This window comes from Martes martes (genome assembly GCF_963455335.1).
Source record: "Martes martes genome assembly, chromosome: 9".
Taxonomy (NCBI): domain Eukaryota; kingdom Metazoa; phylum Chordata; class Mammalia; order Carnivora; family Mustelidae; genus Martes; species Martes martes.
The window spans coordinates 86,900,843-86,919,064 of record NC_137896.1 but is presented as its reverse complement, the minus strand read 5'-3'; positions in this window follow the sequence as shown (position 1 = coordinate 86,919,064).

Genomic DNA, 18,222 nt, shown 5'->3' with positions numbered 1-18,222 from the left:
GGAGGCTTCTGTCCAGGGCTCTCAGCTTTCCCAGTGAGCTGAGATGTTCCCTGCCGTGGTGACAACCACAGGGTTGCTCCTCTCTCCGAAGGGAGGAAGACGTAATTAATGCTTTCAAGACATTCCAGATGCTTAGATGAAAGAAAGCTCAGGCATGTCATTACCCAGCATTTTTGTCTTATCACTGCCTTTGAAATTTGTTTTGGTGGAAGAACATAATGGTTTCCCTACGTCTGGTCTGTGTGGCCCCGGGTCCCTGGGCTCACCATGGCTCCTGGGTTTCTGCCTTTTCGGATCCTCCTCCCAGCTAACAGATGGGGCTCCAGCCACAAAAGCCCACTGTCCACATCGGTTCTGAGCAGTGAGTGGCAGGCCAACGGGAAACCCTCCTACCCCCCACCAAAATCACCTTCTTTGTACAAAAGGCTCGGTGCTTCTGCATTCCTCTTTTGCTTTGCTCTTTAATAATGCAGACTGGGGTGATACCGCTTAACACACAGGTGTGGGCTCCTGCTTTTAGAAGGACTGGTGTGACTTAGGACAGCTAAGGGGAGAAGGGGAGTGAGGAGAGGGAAGTGGAGGAAAAACTTCTCCTCTCTCACAATTACGAGGAAGGCTGAATCATTAAAGACGTGAATCAGATTTATTCTTGTGGCTTTTAAAATAAACACCACGGGGCTAGCATGACCTGACAGCCTGTCCTTATCCACAGAGGCCTGTGGTCTCAATTTAAAAAAGAAGAGACAGCACGTTCCAGCCCAAAAGATTGTGTCATCCTAAAAGTGTGTGCCCAGCACTCTTGCTCTTTCATGGCAAGAAAGAGACCCATGACCCTGGGCTCCTGTCTCCGTGCCATCATGGGCCTGATTGGGTCAGTTTGGCGACTGGAAAGGAGCAGGCCATGGGATGCAGGCAGGAGAGGCACAGGCCACAAATGACAGGACAAAGGTGAGCATCTGGGAAGCATCCCGTGGCCACCTGCGCTCCCCGACCTCCCAGGCACTGCTGGAGCCCCAGAGTATGGGGAAGCAGAAGGGAAGTTCTACCCTTTCAGACGAGGGCAAGCCTTTCTGTCCCCAGACACCTGCCTTCACGTCTGAGCTCATGAGTCAGGGGTAGAAACACACAAAGTGTAATGGAGGCCTTCCAGAAAGGACACTTTCTCAAATATCGCCCCCACTGCCTTTTACCAAGTTTAAAAATCTGTCTCTCATTGAATCAGTGATTCCATTTATTTAGCTCTCAAAGGACTCTTTGGTGTTTAAGAGGCTCCTTTAAAATGCGATCTCACACTTAAGTAATATTCAAGTTTTCCCCCTCAGCAAGCTAGAGGAACTGTCTTTCCCAGGTGGGAGCTGGTGGACCGGGCCGCCATGCTTGGGCAGAGGGGCCACCAGGCAATCTAGTGGTAAACGTGCTTTAGAAAATAGAAATTCTGTTTTCCATGCTGTCATGAGTTGTACGCATCCCCTCCCCAAAGGTATGTTCAAGCCTTAACTGCCTCGGAGTCTGACCTCATTGGGAAATAGGGTTGTTAACAGATGTAGTTTGTTAAGATGAAGACATATTGGTGTAAGGTGGGCCTTTTATCCAATATAATTGTGTTTTTATAAAACAAAGATGTGAAGCGATGAGGGGAGAAAGCCATGTGAAGACCCTCATGTGAAGACAGAGGCAGAGACGGGAACCAGGCTTTCACAAGCCGAGGAGCACCCGGGGCTACCAGAAGGAAGGATCCTTCCCTCAAGCCTTTGGAAGGAGCATGGCCAGGCCGACACCTTGATGTCGTCGTACTTCTAGCCTCCACAACCACGAGAGGATATATTTCTGTTGTTTAATTCCACCCAGCTTGTGGTCCTTTGTGACCAGAGCAAGGCCGGCTCCCGTCAGGGATTCGGCAGCAGGAGGTGGTGGGACACGGAGCACGAGGATCCCTTCAGCTCCCACAGCACTTTAAGGATTGCTCTGAGGTGAAGAGAGCAGTCCGTTCATTTGGTTAATGGACTCTGAGTAGATTCCCTGCGGGGCTTGGGCAGCTGGGGGGGGGGCAGGACACTGCTGTAAGGGAGGGGGCGCCCTTGTCTTTCAAAGGGAAGGTGAGCCTGTTCAAAGAACGGTTCGGAGGCCTCCAAAAGACCCGCAAGCAAAGGCGCTCGGAGAAATTAATCCATTTATAGAACTAATTTTTTAGCAGCAGTGTGCAGTTTCAGAGGTCAAACTGAACTAACATATATATATTTTAAGATTCTATTTATTTGAAAGAATGAGAAAGTGCATGCACAGAGGCAGAGGGAGAAGCAGACTCCCCACCGAGCAGGGAGCCCAGATGCGGGACTCGATCCTGGGACCCTGAGATCTTGACCCGAGCCACCCAGGCGTCCCTGAACTAACATATTTAGAACAAAGTATGATTCCCTGTTTCAGCTCTCCGCAGGCCACATGGTCCTCTCCCTGGAGGCCACTGCGGTCAAATTCTGCTTCCCCAGCTTTACTCATCCCCATGTTTCTAAAAAACAAGTATACAGTGTTGTCTTTTCCATGATGAGTTCTAGATGCAGTCCGCTGACTTCCTCCTACAGTAGATGAGGATCTAGTTCTCTGACACCCTCATCCCCATCCCTCTGTTTCCTGTCCCTCCTCCTCCCCGTGTAGATTACAGTTTTTAGATCAATAGTCCCTGTTTACATTGTCTGCCTAGGACAAATATTATTCACCGCGCGGCCCTGTAGTGCACTCCGATTACATTTCCTTTCTTAATTCTTGTTTTATCTGTAGTTAATAATTGCCTTGCTTTTTAATTTACTGAATTTTTCATGCTTAACTGTCGATTCACCCTATTAACTTCCAAAAGTCTCAACATTTTTCTACAAAGTCAACAAACATCAGGCAATTTAGTTCTTTCTTTCTTTCTTTTTTTTTTTTTTTTTTTTTTTTTGGTCTTTTGCTGTTGGAACCATCCCTTGAGAAGACCTGCTTCCTCCCATCCGGGCTGGTTTTTGGTCTCTAGACTGCTGCATAGCTGCCTTTCTGGGGCTGGCTTCTTTTTGCTGTCATCCCTGAATTTATTTTTGCCTTTCTCTTTGGGTTGGATTTTCTATTCCCTTCATGTCTTTCTCTTTTTAGTTTAATAGCTTGTTGGAATGGACCACATGCTCCAGGAGCCTCGTCCGGTCAAGAAGATGGCCCAGCAGTCGAGAGCATGGGCGTGCTCATCACACCTGCCCTGTGAGTGAGCCTGCTCCCATTGGGACAATACACCTGCCTGATCACCTGGTCCACAGCTGTCACTCTGGGATCTCCCTTCACTGTATTTCTAGTGATTTCTTCTCTGGGTTGAAATTAATCCTCTTTATCCCATGTTCTTCTCTTTCTTGCTTCACTTCCAGTGGCCTCCTGAGAGGCGGGTGCCTGGGAGGTAGAGTTTTCGAATGCAAAGATGGCTTTATTATGTCTGTCCCCACATTTCCTTGATGGTTAACTGACTCTAGAATTCTAAGTTGGAAATGATTTTTTAGTTTGGAATTTCTTTCATAATTCGGGGGACATTTCTCCACTGGCCTCACATTGCCAGCGTTGCTACTAAGAAGTGCAAAACTATTTGAATTCTTTTATATGTGATTTAGTTTCTCTGTCTGGAAACTTGTAGGATCTTGTCTTTGTTCTGAAATTTCACAATGATACCTTCACGTGGATTTATTTTTAATCCATTTTTTTTTAGAGAGAATCTTTTTTTTTTTAAAGATTTTTATTTATTTATTTGACAGATCACAAGTAGGCAGAGAGGCAGGCAGAGAGAGAGGAGGAAGCAGGCTCCCTGCGGAGCAGAGAGCCCAATGTGGAGCTCGATTCCAGGACCCTGGGATCATGACCTGAGCTGAAGGCAGAGGCTTTAACCCACTGAGCCACCCGGGCGCCCCTAATCCATTATTTTTAATCCAACAAGAACTCATGTTCTTCAGTTCTGGGGAATTTTCTTAAAAAAAAAAATATATATATATATATATATATATATATATATATATATATATATAGCTTGTGAACTTTTTTTTTATTTTAATAAACATATAATGTATTTTTATCCCCAGGGGTACAGGTCTGTGATTCGCTAGGTTTACACATTTCACAGCTCTCATCTTAAAATATTTTTGATGATCTAGTCCCCTTAGCTCTTCTGTTCTCTTTCGAAATTCCTCTTGGTCAGAATTTGGATCTTTTATACTTACCCTCTAATTACTTATGTCACTTCTCTTAATTGCTATCTCTTTCTTCCTTTTGCTCCATTTTCCAGGAAATTTCTTCCCATGTAGCTTCTGGTTCTTCTACTGAGTATATTATTTCTGCCGTCCCATTTTAATTTTCAAGAGCCTTTTTTGGTTGCTATTATTCAGGGGGTTTTGACACATAATTCTTGCTTCATGGATGTCATCTCCCCTGTTCTCCAGGAGTACTAGTGATAGCTTTAAAAAAGAAGTTTTCTTCTAATTTGCATTTGTTCCACTTCGTCTAGATTCTAGAGGGTGGGGTGGGGCAGAGGGAGAGAAGAGAGAGAATGTTATGCTGGCCCCACATCCAGCGCAGAGCCCGACCTAGTGCCTGATCTCCCAACCCTGAGATCATGACCTGAGCCAAAATCAAGAGTCAGATGCTCAATGGACTGAGCCACCCCAGGCACCCCTAGATTCACTTTCATTGTGTATTTGTCGGGTCTCTTTATTCCACACCAGAGAACTTTCTCAATATCTGACAAGCGTTGGCTGTCTACTCTTGACTAAGATTGAGCCCTAAAAAATCGACTGGATGTCCTGACCATGTGCAGGCCTTGGCAGACTGGAGCTTGTCCTGGTCTAAAGGGTTGTGTACTGGGCCCCTCCAACTCAGTCTCTTTCTTTTCAGACTGGCCAGATTCCCCCAGGAAGAGCCTACGTGTCCAACCTCTACCCCCGCCCCAGAAGCCTGTTTTCTGGGCAACACACAGGCCTCTGCTTCCCTCTTTGCAGAAAAGCTTTTAGTCTGGTGCCGGGTTGGGAAAAGGGCAGCCACGGGGAGTGTGGAGTAAGGAAGAAATCTAATTACTCCTTGACAGCTCTCCACCTCCACCCTGCCCCCCGGCTTCTTGTTTGAGCCCCTCCTTTACCCCCTGTTCTGAAGGTGCTCAATGTGGCCCATTTCTGAGCCCTTCGAAGGTTCTGTGGAGGAGTAAGGTGTGATGCTCAGGTTCTCCACGGACAGCTTAACATTCAGCTTTGGCGGCTCTGCTAATTCACCTCCCGCTCACCCCCTGCTTTCCAGCTTCACAACTTTTGTAGCTTTTGTCTCCTGTTCTTCCTATCATCACAAGTTTACGTTCTATTTTGTTTTAAAGTTTCTTTACTGGGGAGAAGTGTTAGACGTATATTCTATTTAATCAAGCACCTGGACCCAGAGGGTCTCAAAGCTAATTATCCAAACTCAATGACAGCTGACATTTAGGATTATTGTGTTGCAAGCAGTCATCTAAATACTCCCATGTACTAACTCATTGAATTTTCATACCAGCTCTAAGAGATAAGTACTATCATTATCAAATGGGGAAACTGAGGCACAGAGCTTTTATGTAAGGCCTCCCAGTCAGTAAGTGATGAAGCTGGGATTCAAGCCCCTATATTTGGTTCCAAATCTGTACATGGTCTTGCTTGAAAATGTTACTATATTTATTCTAAGTCTTAGTTATCAAAAGACAAAGCCGTGTCTGCTCCGACTAGTTAAATTATAACTTTGTTCATTCTGCCTGTTACGTATCAGGCAGATACATGGACCATTCTCGTGTGATTTTCACCACATTCTTATGTGGTAGGTATTTAGGGGTGTGATATCCATATGAGAACAGCAGGGCAGAGAGATGTTAGGAAATCTGCTGAGATCTCTTATAGTAACTGGAAGAGACAAGATTCAAATTCAAGATCACATGGCTTCAAAGCCAAAGACGGCTTTGGGGCATGCTCAGAATTTTGGAAAAGTATTTGTCAATACCAGAGACCAGAGCATATGCCATCACTCCCTTTCCACATATCCAAATATTTAACAAAATACTTACGGTTCATTACTTTGGTTTTCTTCTTCAATTATGTGGCATGTTGGACCTCTTCTGTCTGCATCTCCGATCTCAATTTTCTCTGTAATCCTTGTTAACATTTTAATTGTTAGGAGGTTCCAAGATGGGACTAAATGTACTTGCGTGAGGGATAGCAAAGGAGCTGGGCAAGGTCTGGAAGGCCATCAGACCATGACGCAGGTGGGATGCTAAGTGATGGAGAGGGGATGAGAAGGTGGGATAGAAGTGCCCTAGAAGGCCATTGAGTCAAAGGAAAGGTTTGGCAGAGACACTGAAGAGTCCCCAGTCTCCCAGAAGCAGGTTTGCCTCAATGTCACCGCTACAGTCCGTCACCAGCTGACAAATGTGTAACAGATTTGAGGCGCAAAAGTGGGTCCATCTCAGTTATAGTCCCCATGATTGGAGACCTGCTGGGTGCCTTTTCCCCAAAGCCATACCTCTTTTGCTTTGCATTTCTGAAAACCGTTTATTTCAGCCTCACGCTTTTTACAAGATCTTATTTATTTATTTGAGAGAGAGAGTGAACGAGCAAGGTGGAGGGAGAGGGAGAGAGAATCTGAAGCAGACTCCACACTGAGCCCAGAGCCTGCTGGGGGCTCCTTTCCAGGCCCCTGAGATCATGACCTGAGCGGAAACCAAGAGTTGATCACTGAATAGACTGAGCCATCCAGGCGCCTGTCAGCTTCACATTTGATTAGAATTCTAGATTCAAAGTAATTTTTCCTTAGAACTTTGAAGGAGTTGGATCCATTGTCTTCTAAAATTCAGTGGTTGATAAGAAGCCTGATGACAATCTGATTTCTGATTTTTTTTAAAGACCTACTTGTTTGAGAGAGAAAGAGTATGAGCAGGGGGAGGGGCCAAGGGAGAATTCTCAAGCAGATTCCCTGCTAAGTATGGAGCCCCACACAGGGCTTGATCTTAGGACCCCAAGATCATGACCTGAGCTGAAATCGAGTCAGCCACTCAACTAACTGAGACACCTAGGAGCCCTTGATTTCTGATTGTTAAAGAATGTCTCTTTGCCTCCCCGCCTCTTTCCGTCCCTCCCTCTCCCTCCCCACCCCCTACCCCCAATGCCCTGTCCTACTCCCTCTCTCAGCTTTAGGATATACCCTCTCTTCAGAATGTAGAAATTTGTTGAATATGTGTGTGGCAATCAATTTTATTTGAACTTTTAAAATCTGAAAATTATGTTTCTTTTGAGCCTTGGGGAAGAAAATATATTATTTTCTTGATCCACTTCCTCTGTTTTTCCTCTGGAAGTTCTGTGGGTCAGGTAACTGACTTCTGGATTGACACTTTCAGGCCTTTTATCTTTTCTCTCAGGTTTTCAGCTCTTGGCATTATATTCTGGGAAACCGCTTGGACTTCATCTTCCAACTGTTCTATTAACTTTTTTTCTAAATACTTTTCTAATAGTTTCTTTTTAATAGCACCCTGTTCTTTTTATTCATATCCACACAACATCTCAAAAACTCTGAGGACATTAATTAGAGGGTTGCTTTTATGTTTTCTTCTCTTCTCTGTGTTAACCTGCTTCTTCTGGAGTGATTTTGTTTGTGTATCTTTGTTGTTCCATACTCAGGTGTCTGTCTTCTAGCTGGTGATCGTCAGTTCCCCCTTAATAATGTGAAACAGTGTTGCTTTTCTCGCAGAGCGGCTGTGGGCTTCCTTGCTTACTTGAGGGTGTGGCTGTTTTTCTGCCTGGGTCTCTGCTAGGAGTGGGTGTGCTGGCTGGGCGCTTGGCAGGGTTGTCAGGTCTCAGCTATGAGTGTGCTGTTCTTTTGGATTAGCATGTAGATCGTCAGACCTAAGCTGGGGGTCCCCAGATGCCCTCATGGAGGGCTTTACTCACCAGCACCGAGACTCCACCTGGAGTCCTAGTTGGTCCCTGGAAGTAAGTTCAGTATATTTAGAGAAGAGGTCTGTAGTTTCCGGCCTGAAGGAAAATGCTAGGCTTCCTAAAATTGACCTCTTGGCAAAAGGGCTAAAAAGTTTTGCTGCCTTGTGATCTCAGCTCTCTGATGGTTTCTAGAAAAACTGTGATTGTGCAATAGGTTAGGATGGGTGACAACTGTCCCCCTTCCTGCATCCCAAGCAGAAGTGGCTTTTCCACAGATTGCTCTTGAAATTCATGACTGCATTTCCTTTACTGCATCTGGGCAGGTCCTCCTCTGGTCCCCCCACCCCGGGTGTAATCATTCTGTCCTTCTCTAGAAGACTGTTTCAAACTTTTCCCTCTTTCTCCTGAAAACTCACTCTCAGCTGATGAATTTGCTTCCCATTTCACTGGTAAATTCAAAAGAAACCTTCTGCCAACTCCTACTGTGACATCTCACCTACCAGGCTCTTCACCCTGCCTTCTCGCCTGTTAACAGGGTGAGCGGCTCACGATCCCAGCAGAGAACCGCACCCTCACCTGTGGTCAGGTCCCATCCTCACTCATCTGCTGCAGGTATCACCCCTGCACAGCCCCCGCCCTCCCTTCTCATCAGTTTCCCCCCTGCCTCATGGCCCTTTTAAACTTTTCCGGGTATACTCTATATCAGGGCCTGCATTTGTGTGTTTTACTTTCTCAAAATGGTTATGTGGGACTCCATTGCCTTTATAAAAATGGAGGCGGGCCTAATAACGTTCCCTGAACTTTTCAGTTTCTGCATTCCTCCTCCCTGAGACTCCTGGAAGTTGGCATGTAAATCGCCGGAAATATTCCTTGTTGCCAGCAGAGGGCACTCTCACTGTGTCCGCACTCTTTCCAGGAAGTGTACGCTGCAGTCCCAGGGAGCTTTGGTTTGAGAAACGTTTTCCCAGGGTTTCTAATTATCACTGTTCCCCAACAGGCACCTGTTTGACTGGCACTTCCTGGCACGAACCCATCTTAGCATATTTCTCCGTCGGCTGAGTTTGGCTTGAAGGGAGGTTTCAGTAAATTCATTACTTCACACCATCAGGTAAGTTCCAGTTTTCTTAGTTTGGAAACCAACCGAAGCCAAGTGATGAAAATAAACATAATCTTGAGTAACTCTACATGGATATTGCTGTTATACTAATAGGGTGTTAATTAGTAAAGAGTGCTTAACCTTTTTGCTGCCAACCTAAACAAGCGGGCTTTGTTTTTGGCTGTGGGCCCTACAAACTGCATCTCAAAGTGATTTGCAAACATTAATTAAGTACTTCGGTGCACATCCAAGGAGTAGATATCTTCGAGCCCTTTTCCAAAATGTAAAAAAACAGATGCCCTAAGCCAATCTATGATTTACTTAAGGCAAGCACTGCACTGGGGCTGGATTTAGAATTCTGTAAATGGTTCCAAGACTCTCCGTACCCATTTCCCCGGAACTCTCTGGCAAGTCATCACCTTTCAGCAGATATGGCCCCTTCTTTGCCAGCAACTACAGCGTCCGCTGGATGTTGCAAGGTGGTGCTGTCTTGTGCCTGTGCACCTGTCCCGATGGATACAGTGTAACCTGTCACCTCCCTGTCTCCTACCTTCTGTTCTAGAAAATGTGATACTCAAGAGAGTGGTTCACACCATTTGATGGACAAACAAAATGGGCTTTTCACGGCAACTACTACACTGTAAGTCCATCCCTCACAGTCAATGTCTGAAGAAGGAGGTTTTGTCTTTTTATCATCGTGGCCTCCAGGTTTGGGACCATAGGGTTTGGAGGACTCAAACCTGGGAAATGCTTAAGGTCTGTGAGGAGGGAGGGGCTCCCTCCCTGGGTCTTCTATTCTTTGAGCCCAAGTAGCTTGGGGGGGTGGGGTGAGGAGGAAAGCAAGGAGGGCCCCCCTCCCTGCATTCCATGTTGGAGAGCCCAAGACGAACTATGCTCTGCCCTGTCTGGGGGGCAGTGGCTCACAGGCAGGCTGGGCCAGTTTCACAGAGAAGAAGGTAGAATCCTGTCCCATGCCCAGAGGCCAGACTGAATGTTAGGAGGGAGCTCTGTGGAGTATCGGGCTCAGCACTTCCGTTCTGTCTCCCCAGGCACGTGCTGGAGTTACAAACCTGGAAGCTGCAACACAGCCCGAGCTTTCCTGCCTGGCTTCCAGAAGGAATGTCAGCCTGACCTGTCCAGCTGGGACAGGCATCTAAAAACAGGCTAATTATGCCACTCTGTTGAGTTACTAGAATATTCCCCCAAACAAGTTTCATACCAGATGAGTAGAATGGACTCAGAATGTGGCGGGCCATATGTAGCTCATACCTGGCTCCTCCCCCAGGAGGATCCTCTCCTTTCAGTTAACCAGGGAAGGGGGGGTGGTTCATGGGCACCTTGACCTCCAGCTGATGCTTAGCAAGGGTGGCCTAACTGGGTAAGGGATTTCACCTGCACGGAGAGCCAAGCAGTGTAGCAAGTGGATTTATTCCAGGAATGAAAGGTAAGTTCAACATACAAAAACTAATTAGTGTGGTACACCAGAGTAGTAGAATAAAGAGGGGGAACTCAAATGATTATCTCAGTAGATGCAGACAAAGCGTTTGACAAAATCCAACACTCTCCATGATAAAAATATTCAACAGTCTAGGAACAGACAGGAACTTCCTCAAGCTGGTAAAGAGCATCTTTGAAAATTCCACAGCTCACAACGTATTTAATGGAGAAGGACTGAAAGCTTTCCCACTGAGATCAGGAAGAAGGCAAGGATGTTTGTTCTCCTCATTTCTATTCACGAGTGTTCTGGAAGCTGTAGCAAGGGCAATGAGATGAGAAAAAAAAAATCGATAAAATGTATCCAGCTTGGACAGGAGGAAGTAAGACTGTATTTGCCAATGACACGGTGGTGCCCTTGAAGGGGAGGTGTGGGACTGGTCCCTGGCCATCCTCCAGCCTCATGGCTCTGCTGTGGGGCACCTTGTCCATGAGCTCTCGACGTGCTCTTGCTCCCCAGCTGCATCGGCTACTGAGGTGAGGGTCTAACGACCTTTACCTTCCTTGTCCCAAGGCCTGGGCTTATTTGGGTCAGCCCTCCTGCCTACCTCCCTGTGCCACACTGGGGCACACACCTCTGAGAAACTGTTCTCAGGTCCACCCACCAAGATGCCTCACGAGCCGGGGACCTAGCCCTTCTGAGATTGTCATGTTGGAGATGGGTTTTCCAACCTCCCAGACTACACCCCAGGGGGCCCAGACCCCAGCTTTCCGGAGAGTGAGCTATTCAAGGCAGGAGGCGGAAAGAAGGCTCTGGGCAGAGACTGAAGACATGGGCACACAGAACAGCGACTTACAAGGGCTGAATATGCTAAGGGATTATTCCCATTAATGGAGAGGGTTGGGAAGGACATTATCTAGGTAAGGAGGGAAGAAGCAGGGAAGAAATAAGAGAGCTGCTGACAGGTGCAGGTGTGAACTTTTTCATTGGCGGGGAGGAGGCTGGTTGAGGAACGTCTGGTTGCGGGGAGTCCCAAGCAGCCGTCAGCAACCTGGAGCCTTGGTTGGGGGGTCCCACCCAGGCTGAAGGGCAGGTCACTATGGTGCTGTACAGAGAGGCTATTGGAGATCATGTGCCCCAGGGACGAGCACCAGGCCCTGGAGATGAAGGAAGGAGGTCCAGCAGCTTCATAGAGACTCACTCTCTGAGAAAATGAGCCACATTTCTGAAGAAAAACTTCCAACATGCCACCCACTCATGGTTATTAATAGAAAGAAAGTGGTTTTAGACTTCCATCTCCCGACGGTGGCCGGCACAGGAAGTCCATCTGAAAAGCCGTCAGGAGCCTCCTCACGAGCCAGGGGATTGCACGGCTCCATGAAAACCGCTTCCACTCAGCCCAGATTTCTCGAGGACACCCTTATTTTTCAGCGCCTGCATCCGGTCAGACGTCCCAGAACTGTGATTCCTTCCATAAAAGTCATTGGTGAAATGTGCACGTGAGCAAGCTGTCCTTAGTCGTTACTCCTTTGATTGGTACGTAGGTGCAAGTTAGAAACAGGCCTGGTGGGGCACCAGGGTGGCTCAGTGGGTTAAAGCCTCTGCCTTCCGCTCGGGTTATGATCTCAGGGTCCTGGGATGGAGCCCCACATGGGGCTCTCTGCTCAGCAGGGAGCCTGCTTCCCTTCCTCTCTCTCTGCATGCCTCTCTCCTTACTTGTGATCTCTGTCTGTCAAATAAACAAATTAAAAAAAAAAAAAAAGAAACAGGCCTGGTCAGTTCAAGGGTCCTGATTTTTTTTTTTTTAAGATTTTGTTTATTTATTTATTTATTAGAAAGTGAGAGAGCACAGGGAGAGGAACAGCAGGCAGAGGGAGAACAGGCTCCCTGCTGAGCAAGGGGCCCGATGGGGGACTCGATCCCAGGACCCTGGGGTCATGACCTGAGCCGAAGGCAGATGCTTAACCCACTGAGTCACCCAGGCACCCCGCGTGCTTACTTCTGATTCAGGAAAGCCCCCCTCTTCCCCTCCCAGCTGTATATATGACATAGTGACTGAGGCCCCGTCTGCTGGGTCCCACCTGGGTCAGGGCAGGGACAAATGTAAAAACGAGCACTATAGGCGGTGAACACCGGAAGTCCAAAGACGATGAGCTGGCACCCAGTCCCAAACCTGCCAAAGTGGAAAACGTCTCTCCCACCCACTAGGCCACCAGGCAAATACCTGCTTGCTCTCTGAGGTCGTTCAGTCTTGAGCTGCAAATCTTTATGATGTCTAAATGGGCACTGGGAGCAGAAGGAACCAGAACCAGAACCAGAACACATTACTTTGTGGATTTCCTGTGTGTAATGGGAAGCGTATTCGTAGGCTTCCGCGTCACAAAGCCTGTGTTCGAATCGCAGCCGCGCACCTCAGATATGTGTGGCCAGTAATCTCTCTAACCCGCTTGTCTCCCCACTCGCCCCTCCGTAGAAGGAAGCTTGGATCCGCTCCACAGGTGTTGTGAAGATTAAGGAAGTCCCGTTCGAGAACATGACCACAGCAGGTGTTAAATAAGTGCCCGTTCTTGTACCTTCATTAGTGCGAGGAAGCCATGGGACAAGCTAATTTAGGACTAATAGAGGGCTGGGCGTCCTGCCTGGGGAAAAGCAGACCACCCTGGGCTCTGTGCATTCCTGGGTTCATCGTATGACCAGTCTCGGGTGCATCTAAATAGGCTTCGGTCACCCAGTGGAGCCTCCAGCTTGAAAATGCACAGTTTGTTTCCCTCTCCCTCTGCCATCTCAGGCTTTCTTGGCAACCTCGTGAATAATGCATGCCCGCCTCAGAGAGCTTATCTTCATGGCCCCGCCAGCCTCAGCCGTGCTGCTGCAGAAAGAGGCCCATACATCTTCTCTGCATAGAAACCGTCCTGGCCCGGAACACAGCCTGCCTTCTCTGGGCCTGGGCCTTTCACTTCCCGGGCTGACGTCAGTCCTGTTCTCCTGGGGGCTCTGCACAGACTGAACAGGGGTTCTGCACTGCGTCCCCGCCCTGGCGTTTTCAATGGCCATCGTGTGGGGAGCAAGACAGCGGATGTGTCCGTGGCACCAGCTGTCCCTGATGCTGTGGCCTGAGAACCCTCGGGTCACCGAGCCAAGTGCTGAGTTGGCGGGGGTTCCTACAGCCCCAGCCGCCGGGCCTCCACGTGGCATAAAGAGGAGCATTGTCTGGGCGGCAGAAGAGATGCTGAGATGAATAAGGCTGGTAGCAAGACTGCTTATTATTACCTGACCTCAGTTGGTTCTGTGCCCAAACAGCAAAATAGACGCAATTCATGGAATTCTTTTCTTTCTTTTTACAATAATTACACAGCACAAGCCATACAAGCCTGCCACCAGTGGTATTTGCAAATAGATGTCCTACAGACCAAATTTCACATTCACATTTTTTTTTCCCCTGCTCTGAGAGACCATCACTAAAATATCTTATTCGTTTCTTTTTTTTTTTTCCATGTGTCCAACCTGAGCTGAGTCTTCAGACCTAGCTGTTGACCCTTCCTCGTGTCCATGGTCCACATCTTTTCTCTTTCCAAGACCTCAGAACTAGCTCTCAGGCTCCCTGTTCCATCCACCCCCAACTGTTTAGCCGGCAGAAGATACCACTTTATCAGGATAATTGGGGGAGGGGAACCACTAAACAATTTCCTTTTGTCTTCTCCTACCTACAAACTAATTCAAATACTGCCCCCCCTTCCCTCCATCCCTCCAGACTCAGAGCACCAAGTGTCTGGACTCAGACCCAAAGCCAACCTTTCCTCTATGTTCCTGATTTGTTGTTTGCTCCTTGCCTTTGGGACCTCGGTCCCCTAGCCAGCTCTTCCCTTTCCCATATCTTCAGGCATTCCCTCGCTACTGACTCTTTCCCTCCATCCTGTACAAATGCTGAAGTCTTTCCCACCTTAAAAGGTGCGTAGGAGACCCCACCAGCTAGCTCCTTCCCTTTCAGAAGCACGTCTACGCTGCTGTCCCTCCTCCCCTGCTCCCTCCCCTTAATCCTCTGTATTGGATCTCCTGCCTCGGCATCTTGCTGCAGCTGCTCTGGAAAAGGTGACGAGCCTTCTGGAAGGTGAAATCAAGAAGCTCTGGCATTCTCCCATTGTGCCCTTTTCTGCAGAATTTGATGCACGGATCACTTCAGTCTTCGAAGTTTCCTTCTTGTTGTTTCCAAGACAACACTCCTCTCTCCGCCTGCCTCTAATTGCTCCCCTTCAGGGTTCCCTTCTTGGCGTGCTGCTCTTCCCTCTCTGTTCTCACCACGTGATCTCCCTCTCTTATCATTTTACTACCATCTTGTGCTGAGGCCACTTGAGCAAATAGCACGAGCCTTGGCTTCTCTGCTGTACTTCCTCACATGGGTGGGTGTAAATGCTTGACAGGGGTCTCCACTTGGAGGATCTATGAGCATCTCAAACCCAACACAGCTAAAATCCATCTTCCATTTCCCCTTTCCCAGACCTGCTCCTCCTCCTGTGTTCCCAATCTTATAACATATTAACTTTTTAAAATCCCAAGCTGTCAGGATGCCCGGGTGACCCAACCCGTTAAGCATCCGACTCTCGACTTCGGCGCAGGTCATGATCTCAGGATCATGAGATGGAGTCTTGCAGCCGGCCCCATTTCAGGCTCCCTGCTGGGAACGGGGTCTGCTTAAGCTTCTCTCTTGGCATCTCCCTGCCCTTCCCCACCTTGTGCACCTGCTCTCGCTCTCTCTCTCTCTCTTTTAAAAAAAAAAAAAAAAAAAAAAAGATTCCCAAGCTCTAAACCCAACAGTCTAGATTCCTTCCTTTCTCTCATTTCCCACTTTCCAATAATCACCTATGTTAATGTTATCTCCTGAATATTTCTAGAATTTGTTCTTTCTCTCCATCCGTCCAACTACTATCTCTTTTTAATAACTTTTCAATTTATTAGATTCCATTTGGGTCATGTTCAAATGCCTCTGCCACATAGCCTCTAGAGCAGTTTGCATAAAAGAAATATCTTATTGTTTTGCTTCCATGTAGGACAGGAACAAATAGTTTTAAAATTCTTGCCTGACTTCTGCTTCTGGGAAGATCGAGTAGATGCACTTTTCCATATTCCTTCTGCTAAGTACAACTAAAAACCCTGAATATTATATGGAAAGCCAATGTAAAAAAGATGCTGAAAGGTATAGAGAAGATAAGCAAGCTGGGGACTTTGAACCCAGGGAACCTCCCCAGTGATGTCAGAGAAAATCAGCTAAAACAGAAGATCTAAATAAGATCCAGAGTTCCCTATGGTGAGTGCTGTGAAGTGTGTAAACCTGGCGATTCACAGACCTGTATCCCTGGGGCTAGTAATACATTATATGTTAAAAAAATAAATAAATAAGTAAATTAAAAAAAAAAATCCAGAGTTCCAAAACACAATATAAAAATATCCAGGTTTTAACTGAAAAATCACTCATCTGATTTTTCAAGAACCAGGAAGAAGATCTCAAACTGATTTAAAAAAAAATCTATGTCAACCTCAAGACTTCAAAGATGGTAGGATTGTTTAACAAGGATTTTAAAGCACCCACGATAAAAATGTCCTAATAAGCAATTATGAATATGCTTCAAGCATATGAAAAAAAAAGAAAAAGAAAGACGTAGCAAAGAAAGAGAAGATAGAAAGAGTCAGGTGGAAATTGTAGAAGTGAAAAATATAATAATTGAAATAAAACCCCCAGTGGACGGTCCTAATAGCAGAATGGAAGGACAAAGGAAAAAATTAGTGATCTGGAACATACAAGAGTAGACACTGGCAACTCTGAATAAAAGAGAGAAAATGAACTGAAAAAAAAAAAAAAGAGCAGAATCTCAGGAAGTTGTGGAACTACAACAAAAGGTGTATCATTCATATTATTAGAATCTTGGAAGCAGAGAAGGAAGAGGGCAGGACTGAAAAACCAGTTGAAGAAATAAAGGCTGAAAAGTCCTCAAATCTGGCGACACATAAACCTATAGGTTTGAGAAACTAAGTGAATTCTGAACAGGATAAGCCCAAAGAAATCCAGACCAAGACACATCCTAACTAAAAAACTAATGTTTTCCTGCAAAGACTGGCAACAGGGCAGGGCTCTCTGTTCCACTAATGGTTAGCATGTTCTCAAAGTTCTAGTTGGTGCAACAGAATTAAAAAAGGAAATAAAAGCATACAAATTGGAAAAGAGAAAATAAATGTGACCCTTTTTGCAGATGACTTGATTGTCCATATAAAAAATCCCAAGGAACATACCCCCCAAAATTGTTAAACCTCCTTAGAACTAATAAGTGAATGCAGCAAGATCATAGGGTATAAGATAAACATACAAAGATTATATTTCTGTATACCAGCAACGAACACATGGACACTGAAATTCAAAATGCACTACGATTGAGAATCACTAAGAAGAAAAGACATACTTAGATACAAATCAAACAAAACACGCACAAGGCTTCTGTGCTGAACAGTGCACCATACTGATGAAAGAAATCAAAGAAGATCTAAAATAGGAGGAGGGACATAATGTGTTTATGGAATAAAACACTCAACATAGTAAAGATGTTGATTCTTTCCAAGTTGATATACTAGCTTAACAGGATTCCTATCAAAATCTCAGCAGGAGTTTTAAAAATATAGACAAGATTACTCTAAGATTTGTATGGAAAGGCAAAGGAACTAGAATAGCTCAAGCAATTTTGGGAAAAAAAAAAAAAAAAGAAAGTGGGAGGAATTAGTCTACCCAATTTTGAGACTTCTGTAGTTATAGTAACCAAGACAGTATTGGTACTGATGAAAGGCTAGACATGTAGATCAATGAAACAGAACAGAGAACACAGAAATAGAGCACATGAATTTGCCCAGTCCATTTCTGACAAAGTGAAAAAAGCAATTTAAGAATAGCTTTTTAACAAATGATGCTGGAACAATTGGATATAATAAGAAAAACAAAAAGAACCTTTATCTAACTCTCACCTCTTGCATAAAAATTAACTCAAAACTGGGGGTGCCTGGGTGGCTCAGTGGGTTAAACCTCTGCCTTCGGCTCAGGTCATGGTCTCAGGGTCCTGGAATAGAGCCCCACATGGGGCTCTCTGCTCAGCAGGGAGCCTGCTTCCTCATTTCTCTCTGCCTGCCTCTCTGCCTACTTGTGATCTCTCTCTCTCTCTCTCTCTGTTAAATAAATAAATAAATAAATCTTTTAAAAAATTAACTCAAAACTGGATCATGAACTTAAATCTAAAATCTGAAACTGTAAAACTTATAGAGAAAAAAAAAAAACAGGAGAAAATCTTTGAGCTCTAGGGCAAGGCAAATTCTTAGATTTGACCCCAAAAGCACAACCTATAAAAGGAAAAGTTGATAAATTTGACTTTATCAAAATTTAAAATGCTTGCTCTATGAAAGACCCTGTCAAATGGATGAAAAGACAAGCTACAGGGTGGGAGAAAATATTTTTAAACCACATATCTGACAAAAGGCAAGTATCTAAAATAAAGAACTCTCAAAACTCAACAGTAAGAAAAGCAAAAATTCAGTTAGAAAATGACATGGAGAAACACTTCATTGAAGAGGATGTACAAAGGGTAAATAAGAACACATAAAGAGGGGTGCCTGGGTGGCTCAGTGGGTTAAAGCCTCTGCCTTCGGCTCAGGTCATGATCCCAGGGTCCTGGGATCGAGTCCCGCATCAGGCTCTCTGCTCAGCGGGGAGCCTGCTTCCCTTC